Here is a 17,958-nt window from a genome sequence, read left to right on the forward strand (position 1 = left end):
TTTCTGCAATCCCCTGCTCCTTTACTTAACACCTTTCACAAAAGTGTTCAGCTGCAGTGCTGACCTATGGAAGAAGAGAGATACGCAATAGGTTAGTAGAGCTATGCAACAAGCAGGGAAGAGAGAAAGGAAAAGATGCATAGCAGTAGTTGAATTGTCTCTTTCTCTCTCCTCGCCCATACAGTCGTGGGCAATTCAGGAAGAGCTTGAGATACCCTTTCTGTGTCTACCTTCTAACTTCTGCAGTAAACAAATCAGTCTTCACAAAAGCAACAGTCTCTTTTATCACACAGTCCAGACTTCCTTTTACAACAGGCTCATCCAGTTCACTGAAGGATATAAGGATACCAGTTCTGTAATTAAAAGCTCTATCACAACATATCTATATAAGACACCGAATTTACAATATTCCATGCAACCTGAATTCTACTGTTTCTCTACTTCTAGGCAGTTAACCCTAATAATACTCCATTAAGAAAGGGCAAACCTGGTTTGTGTGTGCGATTTTCATGGATTTATTTTTATTTTTATTTTTTAAAGTAAACTTTCATAAAAGGAATTCCATCTCTTGGCAGTGCTACATAAAATGCGCAATTTGGTTTCCGAGATAGTCACTGTCAGCCCAAAACAAAAATGTACAAATTCTAAACTCCGTCACTGCCTCTGAAGTGGCATTTTTGAGCCACCTACTTCAAACCATCCTTGTTCCAGTTTTATCTGTTCACCATTGTTAACCCTTCAGGTTAAACCCATTTTTCTTGGCAGCTGGTTCTAGTTTCTACTTCTTAGGTCTCATGTCTCTGTGTCTATAGTGTTAGCTGTTAAAATTCAAGGATACCCTGAAAGTGGGGAAATTTATGATTCTGCAGAGATTTATAACTTGGTTAAATTTGAACCCTTTCCTGAAGTAACAATTATCCCCAGGCTAATTTAAAATCCCTTGAAGAACACGAAGGTGTGAGAACTTTTCGAGAAATGGACAGTTATTTATAATACAGACAAAATAGTTCATTGCTACCTAATCTGGTCTTCAGAAACAGATTAACTGCTTTGTCTGAAGTTTTTAATTCAACATGAGGCAAACACACCCAATCTACAATGTTTTCTCAAAAGCATTACCTTTTGGTGAAGTTACAAAAACTCCTATCATTATAAACACCCTATGAACTTGAAGCAGAAGAGTTATACAGTCTCATGAACTGGCAGTATTACAAGGCTGTATGCAGTAGAGAGCTTTCCCCAGGAAAAAGTTAGAGAACCTGATTTTCTGAAGCATCTTGTTGTATGGCTACTTGCTTGTTTGCTTAATAAGAAGAGAATTTAAAAAGATGTAAGATATAAGTAAAAGTGACTGTAAGTAACAAAATGAAAAAAAAAGAAAAAAAGCTATAATTACAAGCTACACAGGTAAAGAACTAATGAGAACGAGAAATTGATAAGGTATATAAAATCCCCAATAACAAAGGAGTGAAAAGTATAAACTTTATAGCTGCTACAAACATTTTGCACTCACTTTATGCTAGGTGAATCTAGGTGCAAGACAGTGATAGATTTGAAGAAGCGGATGGAAGAGGTAGAAATGTATACATAAAGGTTGATTTTTTTTTTTTTTTTTTTAATTTGAATTCATCACTGTGAGGGACTCTCTATTTCAAAAGAACTTACAGATGAGAAGGAGCAAACATTCTGGATTCCCCAGAGGCTCTACCAGTGGGTACTGTACTGATTTTAACTAAATCTGTCAGGGAAATATAATACAAATTATGGAAACATTCTCATAGTATATATCAGGTCATTGCTTTAACACATTTTGTTTATTTTACAGTTACAGAACCAGTAATATTGATAAATGAAAATGGAAACTGCATCCAACTGCCTGAGCTTAAAAACTGAAGTAAAAAAATAAAATTACGTACACAAAGAGCACTTAAAAAGCATTAAACCTTCCATGTTGCATATTCTTTCAATCTTTTATTTATAAGCACACTAATATATTTCCAGTTGGGTTTACTTAGAAGAGTAATCTGCAACCTGGGAGCCATGTATGCAATGAATCCAGGCATTGCTGATTATGCGCCAGCAAAATCAGCTATGAAAGTAAGCCTGCTTTGCCTTAGAGTTTGTTTTTTCAAATTACCATGAACTTCTATGAAATTTGTAGGTGATAATAATCTATAAATCATGCAATTAGTTCTTTAAAAGATGAGGACATTTTGGGCAATTTTAATTAATAAATCTGATCAACTGGACTTCTGTTGCTGAAGTTGTTCACAGAATAGATCATCTCTCAGTATATCTCACAAAAGATACCTGTGCTGTAAGGAGCTGCTGGTGAAAAAAGAAAATATCACTAATGAATATCTAGAAAAATAGCTACAACTCAAATCTAGTTATTTGTATTAATTAGTACAGCTCACAATCCAAAACTAAAATCCTTTAAATTCACCAAAAAGTGACAATACTGTTTTTTCCATCCTCAGAAGATGAATGAAATGAAAGTTATTGCTGAATTTCAGCACAGAAGTCACATTAAAATAAACAAACTAATTGGTTTAGGACACATGTATGCAATAAACCTATAGACCTTTGAAAATGCATAGATTTTCATGCCAGAGTACTACTTTCCATTAAAGTCTGCTCCCCCACATCATAATCCAAATTACTAAACACACTGTCACAGAGGTAACCGGGGAGCAAAAAGTCCTACGGTATAAAGACCAGAAGATAAAATAGCCTGCAACCACAAAATTTTAACATGATTTCTTTGCAGAATTGCAGCCATATAAATCTTAACTTAATTGACCTGTATTCTGCATTGTATTTAGCTTCATTTTCTGTGAGTTTTAACCAGCAAAGGTAACTAATTAAGAAGCATATTTAATCCAAGCCATGACCTCAAATATATCACAGCCATAATCTATACTGTTTTCTAACGTAAGAAAATGAAGATAATTTTTCAGCTTATTTTAATCACTACAGCCAGCTACCAATCCTGCTATTATTTTGGACCACTAAGCCATGATAGTTCTCTTCAGGATCTTCATTAAAGACCATCTAGTCTTCACAATAAGAATTTTTAACTCCAAAACTCTTTTTATATATTCACACAGTACAATATCAAAACGCCCTCAAAAGCATCAATAGCAAGAGCAATTAACTATAAAGAGATACATCTATAATATGACTCTCTCTCTTTGAGAAATAAAGACTCTGGGACAAGAACCAATTACTGGACATACTAATTAGTTTCTGTGAAGTTGAGGTTGAGGTCCTGGAGATGTCAGACTATTCAACATTACATGTTATTATAGTTGGAAGGCATTATTTAAAAAGGTGGTTTTGCAAAGTCATCTAAAATCTTAAATAGTCAAATTTGCTTGAAGAGGCTGAATACTCCATTCATGGTTCTTATGTGGTTTATCTTTATTAAATTTAAACTTTTCGTAAATATATCTTAGCTTCCATTTAAAGAGTCTCTCCTTCTTCAACAGAAGCCACTTCAAAGAATATATTTTCAATTTAAAATTAAAAGATAACAAAAAAGCTGTTGCAGAAGAGGTTCAAGTGATTTAATGTTTTTTTTTTCAAATTCTGTAGTGTGACTACCTTGCTTGTAGCTACATGGTTGGAATAATAAATCAAAAGCTGGAAATGAGACAAAATGACAATCAATCATCTCACAACAGGGTTTTTCTCCTCTTCTGAATGCAGAGCCTCAGGTTTATAAATTGGGTAATAATACAGAAAATATTACAAATATTCTCAATAGATAATAAGAACAGAAGTATTTCTATTCTTAAGAACCAAGAAGTATTTCTGCACATACTGAAAACTATATAAAAAACTTTGCTAAATGTTTACAAAGACAGGCAACTGGATGGAAGAACCAGATTAAAATCCACTGAGGACTTTTAAGTATGAAGACACCATCTCCAGCTCAGGAAATTTCTGAGCCACAAATCAGTGGAGGGTAAGTGAGAATACACAGATGTTTCAATACTTTTAATCAGTCATACCTCTTTTTCTGTTCCTATGTATCCATTATTGGTCACAGCTGGGAACAGAATACAATGCTGGAAGAAAAACCCTTTCCTCTGACTAATTTAAACTATTCTGTTGTCACACAGACCTACTACATGTTGTCACACAGACCTACTACAGAGGCTCTGAAATTTATCTGGAGGTGTACAAAAGCAGAAATTAGTGTATTTTCATGCTCCATATCTTAACATTAACTTGGCTATTTGTAAGAGGTCCTGCAAAATTCCATGATATGGGAAACAGAAGAACTAAAGATGTCTAGATTACTAACAGTTATTCTTGCTTAAGCCATTTATTGACTGCCTTTCCCTCCCACATTTCACTAGTATACGGTCATCTGGCCTTTTTTTTTCCCCTCTCAGAGTAAAGGAAAATGTGAAGTAGGAAATTAAAAAATAAATAAAATAAATTATCTTCAACGAAAATAACTGCATCTTTTTGTAATTGAAACAGAATATTGTCACTGTCACTTCAGTTAGGAACTGTGGAGTAAAACATTGCATTGCGAATTCACATGCAAAACCTAACATTTTAGGGTAAAAGCAGCAGCTTAGGAAGCCTTCAAATAATATGTTTTGTAGGTCAATTTTTTTTGCAGCTATATATATTTGCACATGCTATTTTGAAATTTTTGGCAGGAAAAATGCTTCTGACCTACAAGAGAAATATTAACCCATGATTGCCATTTCAGGGATAACATGTTTCTAGTTTACATATATATATATGTAGCATATATAATGAATTAATAGAATCCTATTATTTATTCTCTTGCAGATATGAACTATACCCCTTTGTTATTTTGAGATGATGAAACAAAGGCAACCTAAAATAGCTACATACAAATATACTCTAAAGACCATTATGCTCTCATACCGCAGTTCACATTAAATTATACCTCAGTTAATTGGCTAGAATATAAGACATGTTTATTAAGCAAAAATGTAACTGCAGTGAGGTCATTTGTGGTGATGTGACCTGAATTTACCTTCAGGTTTTGTTAAGAGGGAATTTGCTTAATTAAAATCACTATGCAGATATAATTACTAATGAGGTGTGTATGAAAGCATACTTCAATAACAATGAGTTATAGGGTTCTAAATTCTTAGTATAGAGACAATGTACAACTGATGTGCAGCTTGTGTAGCTGCTAAATTCTTTAACAGACACTAATAATTAAAAAATTGTCAGTTTAAAAAATATATTATAAATATACTGATTTGTAGCCATATTCTTCTCTACATTTGCTCTTTCTTCATCAACACTTCCTTTTAAATTTCCACTTTTCCCCTTTCCAGTTGAGATCTAGCAAAAAGCAATTTCTTAGTTCTGGAATTGCAGACCTGCTGAGATTTTTTTTTTTTTAGTTACATTCTCCTAGAACTAAATTAACTATTTTAGTTCTTCAAACGAGTATCAGAATGTTGAAACAGAATCCATACATATTTTATCAGATACTTTTGCCTGACATCCCTCATGTGGCAGAAAAGAATTACAGGTGCTTTGCAGGCAACGTTTTGCCAAGCAATATTGTACTTCCCTATATCATATAGAAATGTACTTACATTTAATAAAATGCCATAACACATGACTATAAACTGTAGGTATTAAATCACATATCCATTGCAGTAGCCATCATACATGTTCACAAAATGGGAACAAAGCCAGAAACAAGGCTGAACAGTGAAAAGAGAAGTTAAAATTGGGAAAATTAGGAGGCTGAACATGAATGAGTTGTTAAAACTTAGTTTAAAAGCCATCAGTGCAGCAGAGAATGATTTTGAGACTGAATTTAAAAGAGATAGGAGAGCCAGAAAAAGACTAGAAGTGGCAAAACAGGGCACGGCATAACAGAGAAAGCATTTACTTGGTGACACAGAGAAGATACAACAGCATTGTGATGAAGAACGTGAGTAGGAATAAATTAGGTCAGAGAAATAATGAAGCTAATTTTTAATATCACAGATATTGGAAGGAAAGTGAATATGTTCTGAAAAGGAATGGATAATTATAAATAGATTAGAGAACGTTTTTAAAAAGGTAATCATACTGAAAATTGCATAATGACAAAGAGGGGCTGGAGTAACATACAACATATACTGTGCAGTGGAATTAATTTCTTATTCCTCACAATATTTGCAAATGTAATTCAGGTGGGAAAACCTATGCAACCATGTAGTCATTTATTGTTATCACACCTCAGTACCTTTTAGAATGGACACAATGTTGTAGAATCTCTCTTTCTTGATCCTACTGTCAAATTGAAACTCAACAAGTTACTCCTACTAAACTAATACTGAGTACAGGAACATTGCATTTCCCCTAATGGTTTCTACAAATAGCACATATTTCTGCTAGCTTATTTTCTGTGCATATAAATAATATCAGCCTCTTTTTTATTAAATGCTGGTAGTGAAAAATGTATAAAATTGAAGAATTCATATTTTTTTGTTTAAAAAACAAAACAAACTGTTTATAGTTACTGTTTTATATTGGATTGGAGTTTCTTAGTTTAAAGCCTTCACCCTAAGACTAAGACAAATGATCAGTTCAGCATTTGCAAATTGCACTATCAACTGAAAAAAACTCTTTTATGAAATTATCATATATACTTCTGCCTATTGATATGTAGTCTGGCATGTCTCTTAAATCACTTTTGCTTTAAGAGACAAGGTCCTTTTCTATTAAAAAGTTGTGTTCTACTTCTGCTTTCAAACTTTTATAGCAGTGAAATGAGAAAAGGATGTAAGTTTAATTAAAAAATGTGTGCCTCTTACTTCAAATAATTGAAACTAAATAGTTCCTGTTGATATGATGTACCACTACCAAAACATCTTTGTACAATTTCCCAGCAAACCGAGTTGCATACAATAACACCACCTAAAAAATTCTTCAAATATCTCAGTCAGCAGCACTGTTCTGTTCAGCTAATCAAGGTAGATGGACCACTAGTCCCATATGAAAAAGTCCAAAGCTCACACATTACATTAGTTCACTCTTACAAGTTAATTGCATTAGGTCACCAACACTCTACCATTGGAGTCAAAGGACAGAAAGAGGATAAATTAAATGCAACAAAAATGCAAAGCCTGCAAACATTTCAAAGTGTAGCCCTTATACTTAAGAGTCTCTAACTCTATGGCATTTCTGCTCTGAAATTGCAAAAAGTATTTTGTCATTCAGTTCACTGGGACTACTTGAGATATAAACTCTAGCACACTTTAAACAATCAAAACATTTTTTTTTAAAAAAGCATATAACCAGGAACTGTTTGTATCCAGAACAGCAAAGAATCCACTTTAAGGGTGAAAAGAAGCTAGGCATTGATAGCCTTCTCAGTGTAAATCTTAATGAATCAACAGAGTAGTTGCATAATGAAAACAGTAGCAATGAAAACTTAAAGGAACTGTTCAAGAAGCAGACAAGTTTATGCACTTGTGATACATGTAGCTTTTTTCTAGAGAAAAAATAAAATCATCACCTGATTAAGTAATGCCTACTGGATGGTTATCAAATGATAACAATTGTTTCTGGAGTGGGCTGATCAATTACTGCTGACTCAAAGGGAAAGGCAGCAATTCAGATCCCCCGAGTGAAAAGACTCTGAGTTCTGGCAATGTACTCTAGGCCTACCTCCTAGTCTCCTTCCCAGCCTCAAGAAAGGATAATCTAAATTAGCAGAATGCTACTAACTTTATTAAATGATTATCCTAGGGAAAGGTTACAATGAAGACTAAAACCAACCAAACAAAAAACCAGAAACCAAACATGTTTTATGCAAAGACACTCAACACACTCACTCTGTAATGAAGATGCTATTATACAAGAGGGAAAAAAAACAAGCTTTTTTCCTTAGATGATGTAAAAAGTAAAAAGTCAAAATTAATAATGAAAATGTTACTTTCCTTACATGTATAACACCTCAGCAATGAAGTTCACTTGTTAAGTGTATGGAACGTTAAGCGTATGAAACAAATAGCCAACAGGCTATACTGAGTAGAATAACATCTTAGCACAAACTACGTAGAAGCACAGTACGCACACCGGAAACATGCCACCTCTGCTATTAATCCCATAACAGACAGTCAATTTCTTGTTCCATCGCATCCTCCCCTTGTCTCACTGATAGTCTTTGACTTGCATCTGAAGCTGCTGCCCTCTGTATGTGATGCCCTGACACAATCAGTGTATGTGTGATGGTTGTTTTAATTTTTTAAAGGAAGGAACATCTTTATAGCTTCTTATCTCTGCTCTCTCCCCCTTCTCCCTTTTCTGTTTTAGGTCTTTTGTTTGTTTCTGACAGACAATATAAATATTTTTGGAATTCCTTTGTTAATACTCCAGAAGCAAAGGATCAGAATACAAAATGAAGACAAATCAATATCAGATTTGCTTTATTTGTGCAAAAAGATAAAACCGAAATTGAGATGTGTTCTACACTGAACAAAGCACAAGAAAAGTATTTCAAACTAACAGGCAGAAGACCTTCTCTCAAAAAGAAAGGTAGGAAAACTTACCTTATATACTTCTAACTGAAGAAATATCAACCCTAATATGCAAGAAATGGCAACTCAGAAACTGACACAATGTACTGGACCAACAGTACGTAAGTCAATTGCCATTTTGTTCAAATGAAGATGAAAATGCAGTTTTGGTAGAAGCTGCATATATTGTTACGTTAGCTAGGATGCTAAATACCAAAGACAGAAACTAATGTGAAAGACCATAGTAGAAATAAAGAAGGCAGAAAAATAAAGCCTGGAAGACTCCCTATATAAAATATCATACAAGAAACTTGCACATTGTATTTTCACCTGTCTATACTTTTTGGTGGTTTAGACTTCCTCTAAAAACACGTGCCAATTCTACTTACATTAACGGGAGCTATGCTTTAAAGTTAAAACATTCTCTTGAACAATGACATATAAAATATGATCTTTATTCTTATGTCTTATTCATGCTTGGGAGGTAAACATACTTTATTTTAAATATATTTTTCAAATGACTTGCAAAACACTTTGCAGAACTCATTCTATGAAAGAGTGCTACTCTTTTCTATTAATAACTTTGATCTTTTAACGCCATAAGTAAAATTCCATTTTCTACCCTTCTAAAAAAGGCTATTGTTTTTTTTAAAGTTTGATGCCTCCCTACATAATCCACAGTTTATTTAAACTACCGTTTCCACTCTAATGACATCACTTATCAGGCAACTAAAATTTCCTTTTGCATTTTTAAGAATGTTTTACTCCATCAAAATATACGTATTATTTCTTTGCTACAGCTAAACTAAGTTCTAATAAAACAAATGCTTTCTGTAGAAAGAGTGTGGATAAATTCCAAACACCATATTGTTCCATACAATTTTTATATTTTTGAAGTTCTTGTTTTTGCTACGTTTTATTGTGCTTTCAGGACTGGAATTTCTGAAGAAGGTTTGAACATCTAAAAAAGCGTTTGTGTCCCCCCACCCCAAATGTATTGTTCTTTTAAAAGGTGTTATCTCTTCCTACTTCTCCCCTTAGGTCACTGATCACCTCAGGCTAACACACCCATATTAATGATACTGCGTAGAATACTATAAAGCAAAATTCCTTAATACTATCATATATACAGAGACAAATGCCTTTGCTGTTCGGAATGAACGTGGAAAATCTATTAATATCTTCCTTTGTACGCTTGTACTTGAAGTCTGTACATGCACACCAAAACCATGAAGTACATGTTGCAGTATCTTAGAGGGAGAATCGTCTACACAAGCATTACAATACACAGCTTCTATTGCATCAAAATCACAAGGGGAAGAAAGAAACCAGCACTTTAATGATCAGTAGAGATAAGTGATCTGGCCTTTTCAAAGGTCACTACTTCAGGTAAACATGCAGACCTGCCTGCCATACAAATGTGAACTAACAAACAATCCACGGCATTTCCTACAGACCCTGAAAACATACAACTTTAATACTATTGTTATAAATACAGGGGAAAAAATGGTTATTCCCTTTCTCACAGTGTAATGATTTGAGCAAAAGGACAATCAGGAAACAGAACCTCCCATTGATTCTCTACGGGAGTGGTCACCTAACTCTGTTCATTCACTTCTCAAAATCCAACTTTTGCATTTTAAACACAGAACCATTTGCCGTGCACCAAAAATATTTTACATTTTACCATGAGGAGTATTATATGCACCTGAGGGCACAAAGGTTTTATCCACAGAAATCTTAGCATTTTCTAATAGAATAAAACATGAGGCTAATTCCTCAAATTTACAGCTACGCTTGGGCACAGGCATTTCAAGGGCACAATGCATATACTGTAACCATTTTTTTAAGCTGTCTTATTTAAAAATGCTCTTCAGTTTTACTTTAGCCAAATAAAATTCAACCATGTGATGGTGTAACACGGGATAAGAAACTTAGTTAAATTATACAAAGGTAGTGCAATTAACAGAAGTAGTTCTAACTAGAAAATGCAATCCTTATTGTTTTCATCATATTCATATCCATTTAACCAACACTTCAGGTAAGCCTCTGAAAGCTATTATATGTTAAAATAAATGTCTCCTCTGACATTCTGCAGAAAATCAGGCAGAGAAAGGTGAGATGAAGCTCCTGGGGTCAAGGAAGCTTCTCTCGGTGATGAGGGCCAGCAAAGCCATTGGGAAAGAGGAGGCTCTGGAGCAAACTTTCTCTCCTATTCCTGAGCACGTGAACAAAATGTGCTGCTGCTGTTACATCAGCATTGCGGTATTTCTTTTGGTGTTGGGTTTTTTTCCTTGGTGTTATTGATAATCCTCAGCCGGAGGCACGAAGATATGATTAGACTAACACATGAAGTAGACAATCATATCTTTTCTGTCTTTTATTAATGTCAAATCTAGATAAATTAATCAGTACAAAAAATTGGTAATAAACTAAGTTTTAAAGTAATGCTATCTGAAATTATGAACCAAAATTTTATCATACTATTGAGAAGTTCAACTGATATACAGAGACTAGGAACAATCTAATAATAATGCTGTTTAGAATGATGCTATAATTTTCTCTCTAGACAAAGACTTTAAACTGCTTTTGTGTGGTAAAGTCTCCTGTTGATTTCAGAGGTTTTCCAAGAGATACGAGTTCTGTCTTCATTTTTTGCATTTCAAAGGTTTAACTAGGTGTAATGAAAGAGTGCAAAGTGTGAACCCATCTTTTAAATCAGATGAAAAAATAAAGGTGAATACTTAAGTAAATGCAGTAGGTCTATATATGGAGTTGAAATCCATGCTCCATATATCTTTCAAAATCACTGAATGCATAAGCTAAGTATTAAAATGTTTGACAGTCTCCCCGTAATTTGACTACTTGTATTTAAACAGAACCCAGCATTCCCACAAAAGATTGATACAGTATCAATCTAAGAGGAAATGGTAGTCTCATCTTTGACAAAATTATATTTAGAAAAGACAGAGAAATTAAGAAAGGAAGTACTATTGCTACTTTTTTTTTCTTTTTTCTTAATCAGCCTTAAAATTTTGAAATTCCAACGCCCAAGAGCCAAAGTGAGGAAATGAACAGGCATCTTGCATCTCAGTCCACTCAAGAGTTCCTGTGACTGCGTATAATGAAAAGGAACAAGCAAATCACAATGATTAAGGCTCATGTGCAGATGCAGATTCCCTTGATTTAGATACTGCCGTGAGTTTCCTACATCAGAAGAGTTAGATAATAGCACGCCATTAACTTACTGCATGAATACGTAAGATAGATAAACAGTCAATTGCTTGCTTTCTCAGTCTCAGACTAAATTCTCTTTTCATATGTGCATAAATTGAAAGACCTTTCTTAAGGGTCTGAAATGGGGATGCATAATGACTTCTGGAGTTGTACGAATCCTCAAGTTCCTTCAATTTCTGCCCTGAGATTAGGAAAAAGTGAACACCACTCTATCTAGCAGTAAGGATTTTCATTAACATTGTCTCCTACATTTCATCTAGCCCTCCCCTTGCATCAAATCCACTGCTGATACAAGCAATTCTGCACTATTGCCTAAACTCTAAAGGCCAGGAGGAGGATTCATATGTATTAGTTAACATATTATGGATATAAAAAACAATCAAATGTTTACAGTAAATAAGTGTCCTTATTTGCTGTAGCTACATCCATTTTTGACATACCACACATATACTTATTAATAATCCTACATTCAAGAGACTCAGTGGCACAAAATAGGTTAAATAAACATTTTTAGATGTTATGTATCCTTTTTATCTTATTGTATGCCGTGAAATTTAACTATTTAAAAACCATAGAAAATGTGTTTCTTTTCAAAACATGAGGCAAAAATACTTAAAATTGCAAAATTCTTTCAATCAAAATTTTTATTTTTGGAAGTGAATGCTTTCACTCACATTCATGAGGTTTTTAATTTGGCAATAGCAGATTTTCACTACAGATTAGAACTTGTGTAACAGATTTTAAAAAAACAAGCAGTTGTATTACAGTTCAACTTTGAAATTAAGAATCTCTTGGTAAGTGTGCTTTTCAAAAAAATACAGATGAAACTTAAGATAACACTGAAGCTAGTTAAAAGCATCTAAAAAATAACCTATAAGAAAAAAATAATCAAGGTAAAAGTGTGTTATTGAAAGTACGTACAGTTCTCTGTTCAGATATACATTCACTAATAATGTAATCAGGGAATGACCTGTATAACTTTTCCATGTTTCTAACTGTTAAAAAAAAACCAACTTCAGAAGTAATTCCAATCAAGTTCACCTATTACAAAATGTTTTTGTTCTTTGATATTGCCAACCACCTATAGGTAAATTCATGTGATTATTAGATTATCAATTTATTCAGATTTATTAGATTAAATCTGAATATACAGCTGATAAAGATATATTTTATCTAGGAATTTTTACTTTCTGAATAACATATTACCCTTTTTTATTGGTCAGCAAGGAACAGTCTAATAATTCACATGGGACACACCACATTGCATTTCTAGTGTTCCTATGTTTAAACAACCTTTATAACTATTTTAAGAAAGAAATCATAGGTGAAAAAGTCTTACATAAAAAATAAAAAATTCTCTTATATGATTTTTAAGGTCGATTAAAAGGGAAAGTTAAAAAGAGATGGAAAAGTCAGTAAGTAATTGCTTTTTATGTCAAACTCTAAAGAAGTGTCATTACCCGTTGGAGGTGAAAAACCAGCTTAATTAGTGAATGCAAACAGGTATATGAACAGGCACACGTACAGGCAGCAGATAACTGTGCACAGGTGTGCAGAGCAGAGGCAGCTGAATGTCTGAGATTGCAATTCTGAGCTCTGAGGCAGAAGGACTGCTATTCATGTTAGCAATAGCATTTAAAAAGGCTTAACTGCTTCAACCAGAAGTGGTCAAGCACAGATCAAACAACAAGAAGGCACTGAGTGAACAGGTTGGCAGAACAATGATTTTCTTTGAATCTGAGATGTGTCACAGTTAAGAAAAGCAAAACTTGTCTGGCCAAAATTTTTGCAGCTAAAATACTAGGCCTCACAAGTATACTTCTGAGTGACAAACAGAATAAAAATTCAGAAAGGAAGGGTGAATTTAAAGACACACAGGTTGTGAAGGTATTAGGAAGTGTGAAGATGGGGAAAGTGAAGTGAAATGTGACACAGAAGAATAGACAAGGGTCGAAGATAGAAGGGAAAGGACTTCGACAGATGATGATGTAAAGAGGAAATGTTATTCCTTCTTGCCAATACGGAGCTCAGAGAATCATAGCTATTTTCACTTTTACAATTTCTGACAACTGACATATGCAGTAAATGTATGGCATAAATGGTCAGGCAAAAACGCCAGGAAATCGGGAAAAAATGCCAGGCGGCCTGCGTGGATGAACAAGGACCTTCTGGACAAACTCAAACACAAAAAGGAAGCCTACAGAGGGTGGAAGCAAGGACAGGTAGCCTGGGAGGAATACAGAGAAATTGTCCGAGCAGCCAGGGATCAGGTTAGGAAAGCTAAAGCCCTGACAGAATTAAATCTGACCAGGGGCATCAAGGGCAACAAGAAAAGCTTCTGTAGGTATGTCAGTGATAAAAGAAAGACTAGGGAAAATGTGGGCCCTCTCCGGAAGGAAACAGGAGACCTGGTTACCTGGGACATGGAGAAGGCTGAGGTAGTCAATGACTTTTTTGCCTCAGTCTTCACGGGCAAGTGCTCCAGCCACACCGCCCAAGATGCAGAAGCAAAGGCAGTGACTAGGAGAATGAAGAACTGCCCACTGTAGGAGAAGATCAGGTTTGAGACCATCTAAGGAACCTGAAGGTGCACAAGTCCACAGGACCTGATGAGATGCACCTGTGGGTCCTGAGGGAACTGGCAGATGAAGTGGCTAAGCCACTATCCATCATACTTGAGAAGTCGTGGCAGTCCGGGGAAGTTCCCAGTGTCTGGAAAAGGGGAAACATAACCCCATTTTTAAAAAGGGAAAAAAGGAAGACCTGGGGAACTATAGGCCCATCAGTCTCACCTCTGTGCCTGGCAAGATCATGGAGGGGATCCTCCTGGAAACTGTGCTAAGGCACATGGAAAATAAAGAGGTGATTGGTGGCAGCCAACATGGCTTCACTAAGGGCAAATCGTGCCTGACAAGTTTGGTGGCCTTCTATGACAGGGTTTACAGCATTGGTGGATAAGGGAAGAGCAACGGACGTCATCTACCTGGACTTGTGCAAAGCATTTGACACTGTCCCACACGACATCCTTGTCTCTAAATTGGAGAGACATGGATTTGACAGATAGACCACTCAGTGGATAAGGAATTGGCTGGATGGTCGCACTCAAAGAGTTGCAGTCAACGGCTCAATGTCCAAGTGGAGGTCAGTGATGAGTGGTGTTCTTCTGGTGTCGGTATTGGGACTGGCGCTGTTTAACATCTTTGTTGGGGACATGGACAGTGGGATTGAGTGCACCCTCAGAAAGTCTGCCCATGACACCAAGCTGTGTGGTGCAGTCGACACGCTGGAGGGAAGGGATGCCATCCAGAGGGACCTTGACAGGCTTGAGAGGTGGGCCCGTGTGAACCTCATGAAGTTCAAGGTCCTGCACCTGGGTTGGGGCAATCCCAAGCACAAATACAGGCTGGGTCATGAGTGCATTGAGAGCAGCCCTGGGGAGAAGGACTTGGGGGCATTAGTGGATGAAAAACTGAATAAGAGCCAGCAACGTGCACTCACAGCCCAGAAAGCCAATCGCATCCTGGGCTGCATCAAAAGAAGCATGGCTAGCAGGTCGAGGGAGGTGATTCTCCCCCTCTACTCCGCTTTTGTGAGACCCCACCTGGAGTACTGTGTTCAGCTCTGGGGTCCCCAGCCGAAGAAGGACGTGGGCCTGCTTGAGCAGTTCCAGAGAAGGGCCACGAAGATGATCAGTGGGCTGGAGGACCTCCCCTGTGAGGACAGGCTGAGAGAGTTGGGGTTGTTCAGCCTGGAGAAGAGAAGGCTCCAGGGAGACCTTATAGCAGCCTGCCAGTACTTAAAGGGGGCCTACAGGAAAGATGAGGAGGGACTCTTTATCAGGTAGTGTAGTGATAGGACAAGGGGTAACGGCTTTAATCTGGAAGAGGGTCGTTTTAGATTAGATATTCAGAAGAAATTCTTTACTGTGAGGGTGGTGAGACACTGGAACAGGTTTCCCAGAGAAGTTGTGGATGCCCCTCCCTGGAAGTGTTCAAGGCCAGGTTGGATGGGGCTTTGAGCAACCTGATCTAGAGGAAGGTGTCCCTGCGCATGGCAGGGGGGTTGGAACTAGATGATCTTTAAGGTCCCTTCCAACCCAAACCATTCTATGGTCAAATTTGCAGGATAACATTCAAAATCTTTGGAAAGAGGTCTTATTTCATTTATTTTTATTCTGAGTTCCAGTTGGCTCATGCTTGGACTACAAAATCTATTGGACCATTCTTCCAAATACAGAACTTTAAAAATATCACCCAACTAAATACTATGACATTTAAGATCAATCTTAGCAGCTAGAACCTCTAGAGAGAAGCAGGTGAAAGACTTTTTGTTGATAGTTGCTATGTATCTTCTTTGATTACTTGGGGGAAATTATAATATTCAAGTCCTGCAAGATGAAAATTTGCAGAGATCTGAAAACAAAAAAATGACTCATACATTTCAACAGAAGACCAACATACTTAGTGAAAATCTTTCTTCTCAATGACAGCACCTAAGATACCATTGAAACTGGCAGACCATAGTAAACTAAATCTACTGAAACTATACTTTGATAACTAGATAGAAATGAGAGATCGTTTCCTAAACTTTATAAAATGCAAGAAAAAAAAAAGTTGACTTCGTCTTGATTTCTTTAATGCAGTCCCCTAGAGAAGCAGATTTTACTGAAAATCCTACAGGCAGTTGCAATATCAATAATGGTATCCAAAAATCATAATATAGCTGGCAGAAAATTGGAAGACTACTAAGAATTGAAAAAGAAATAATATTTATTTGATTTAGTTAAAATAGATGGGATTATTAAGGTGTATCAGCTTCAGATATCTACAGAAAAAATTATCAACCACTATTTTACCAGGATTATAAATTTGTTTTAATAGCTAGATGATGGCTGTTCTTCAAGAAATACATGGCTAGAGGCAAAAAAATCATTACCACTGATTAAGAATTGCATATATTGAATTGGCATATTAATTGGTACTATTTGCAATTCAAGTTTATCTTGATTATAATGAGACTGTGTCTGGTGATTTTCACTTAAGATTTTTAAGTGAACGCTTTTCATTTGTTAATATTTGTTGTGGCGCTAGCACAATAGGGTCCAATTGCGGTTAGGTCTTCAGATTCTGCCAAATTGGCAGAATTACAATATTATAGTAGTAGTTATTACTTTAAGTTATTATTATTAAGTGTAATAGACAAAACTTCCAAATTTGGGAAGACGAGATCTGAAAACTGGAATGCAAGATGAGGACTGAATAATAGAATGATATTTTCTTAGTACATTTTAATAACTACATTTTGTAGAAATTACTTCAATTATATCAGCTTGTACGTTATGCTTGATGGCAGGGGTGTTGATAAAACCCACAGTTGATCACAATAAAAGTAGGTCAAGAAAAAAAGCTATATCATGACTCTTCATTCTTCTCAATTATCAGTATAGTATCTAAGTAGAACAAATCAATTATACCAGTTTTAAACACCTTGTTTAAAAGCTGTATTAATCATCACTGCAACACATTTGATGTTAGTATAATGTAGCAGGGCTCATGCTTATGTGCACAGGATTTCTTTACTGGAGTATTTAAAGGAAGTTATTATTCAGTAAAATACTTGTCACTTGAAGAGTAGATTCGGAAACACATTGTTGAATTGAAGTGTAATTTTGCAATAAATTTTTAGAGGTTAGACAGAATTAAGTCTCTGCAAGCGAACTCATACTGTAGTGCCAAATACATGCAGATCTCTTTTCCCCAAAGTAATGAAAGGAAAGCACGTTGCATTACACAATATGACCTTTGGCTCTCACACTTGTCAAAAGTTATAAAAATCCAACTACTGAAATGCTCATTATAAGGATTGCTTGAAACAAGTTTTATTAAACTACTGCAGCTATTTAAAAGTCAAAAAAACCAAACACAAACCCCTAACCTGAATGTTGGCATGGTGCCGTTTGTGATAAAATGACCAGCTGTTATAATCTAATAATCCAGGTCATATAAAGAGTATTAAATTTAATGTTTCCTTTCTCTTCTTTCCAACTACAGTAACCTCCTGAGAAATGTCATCACTTACTATTTTCTTTAATAGATATAAGGGTTAGGAAAAGCAAGAGAAAACCAATGGTTCTTGTTTTTCTATAATCAAACCTGAGACAGAAATATAATAATTAGATGCCAAATACAGCTTATGTTTG

General features: G+C 35.6%; 1 protein-coding gene across 2 annotated transcripts in view; it reads right to left on the minus strand.

Moving 5' to 3' along the window:
- Window positions 1-17,958, minus strand: part of DMD (dystrophin) — a 922,027-nt gene that overhangs the window by 836,576 nt on the left and 67,493 nt on the right. The gene's annotated exons all lie outside the window — the stretch shown is intronic.

This window comes from Gymnogyps californianus, chromosome 1, assembly GCF_018139145.2.
Source record: "Gymnogyps californianus isolate 813 chromosome 1, ASM1813914v2, whole genome shotgun sequence".
NCBI lineage: Eukaryota > Metazoa > Chordata > Aves > Accipitriformes > Cathartidae > Gymnogyps > Gymnogyps californianus.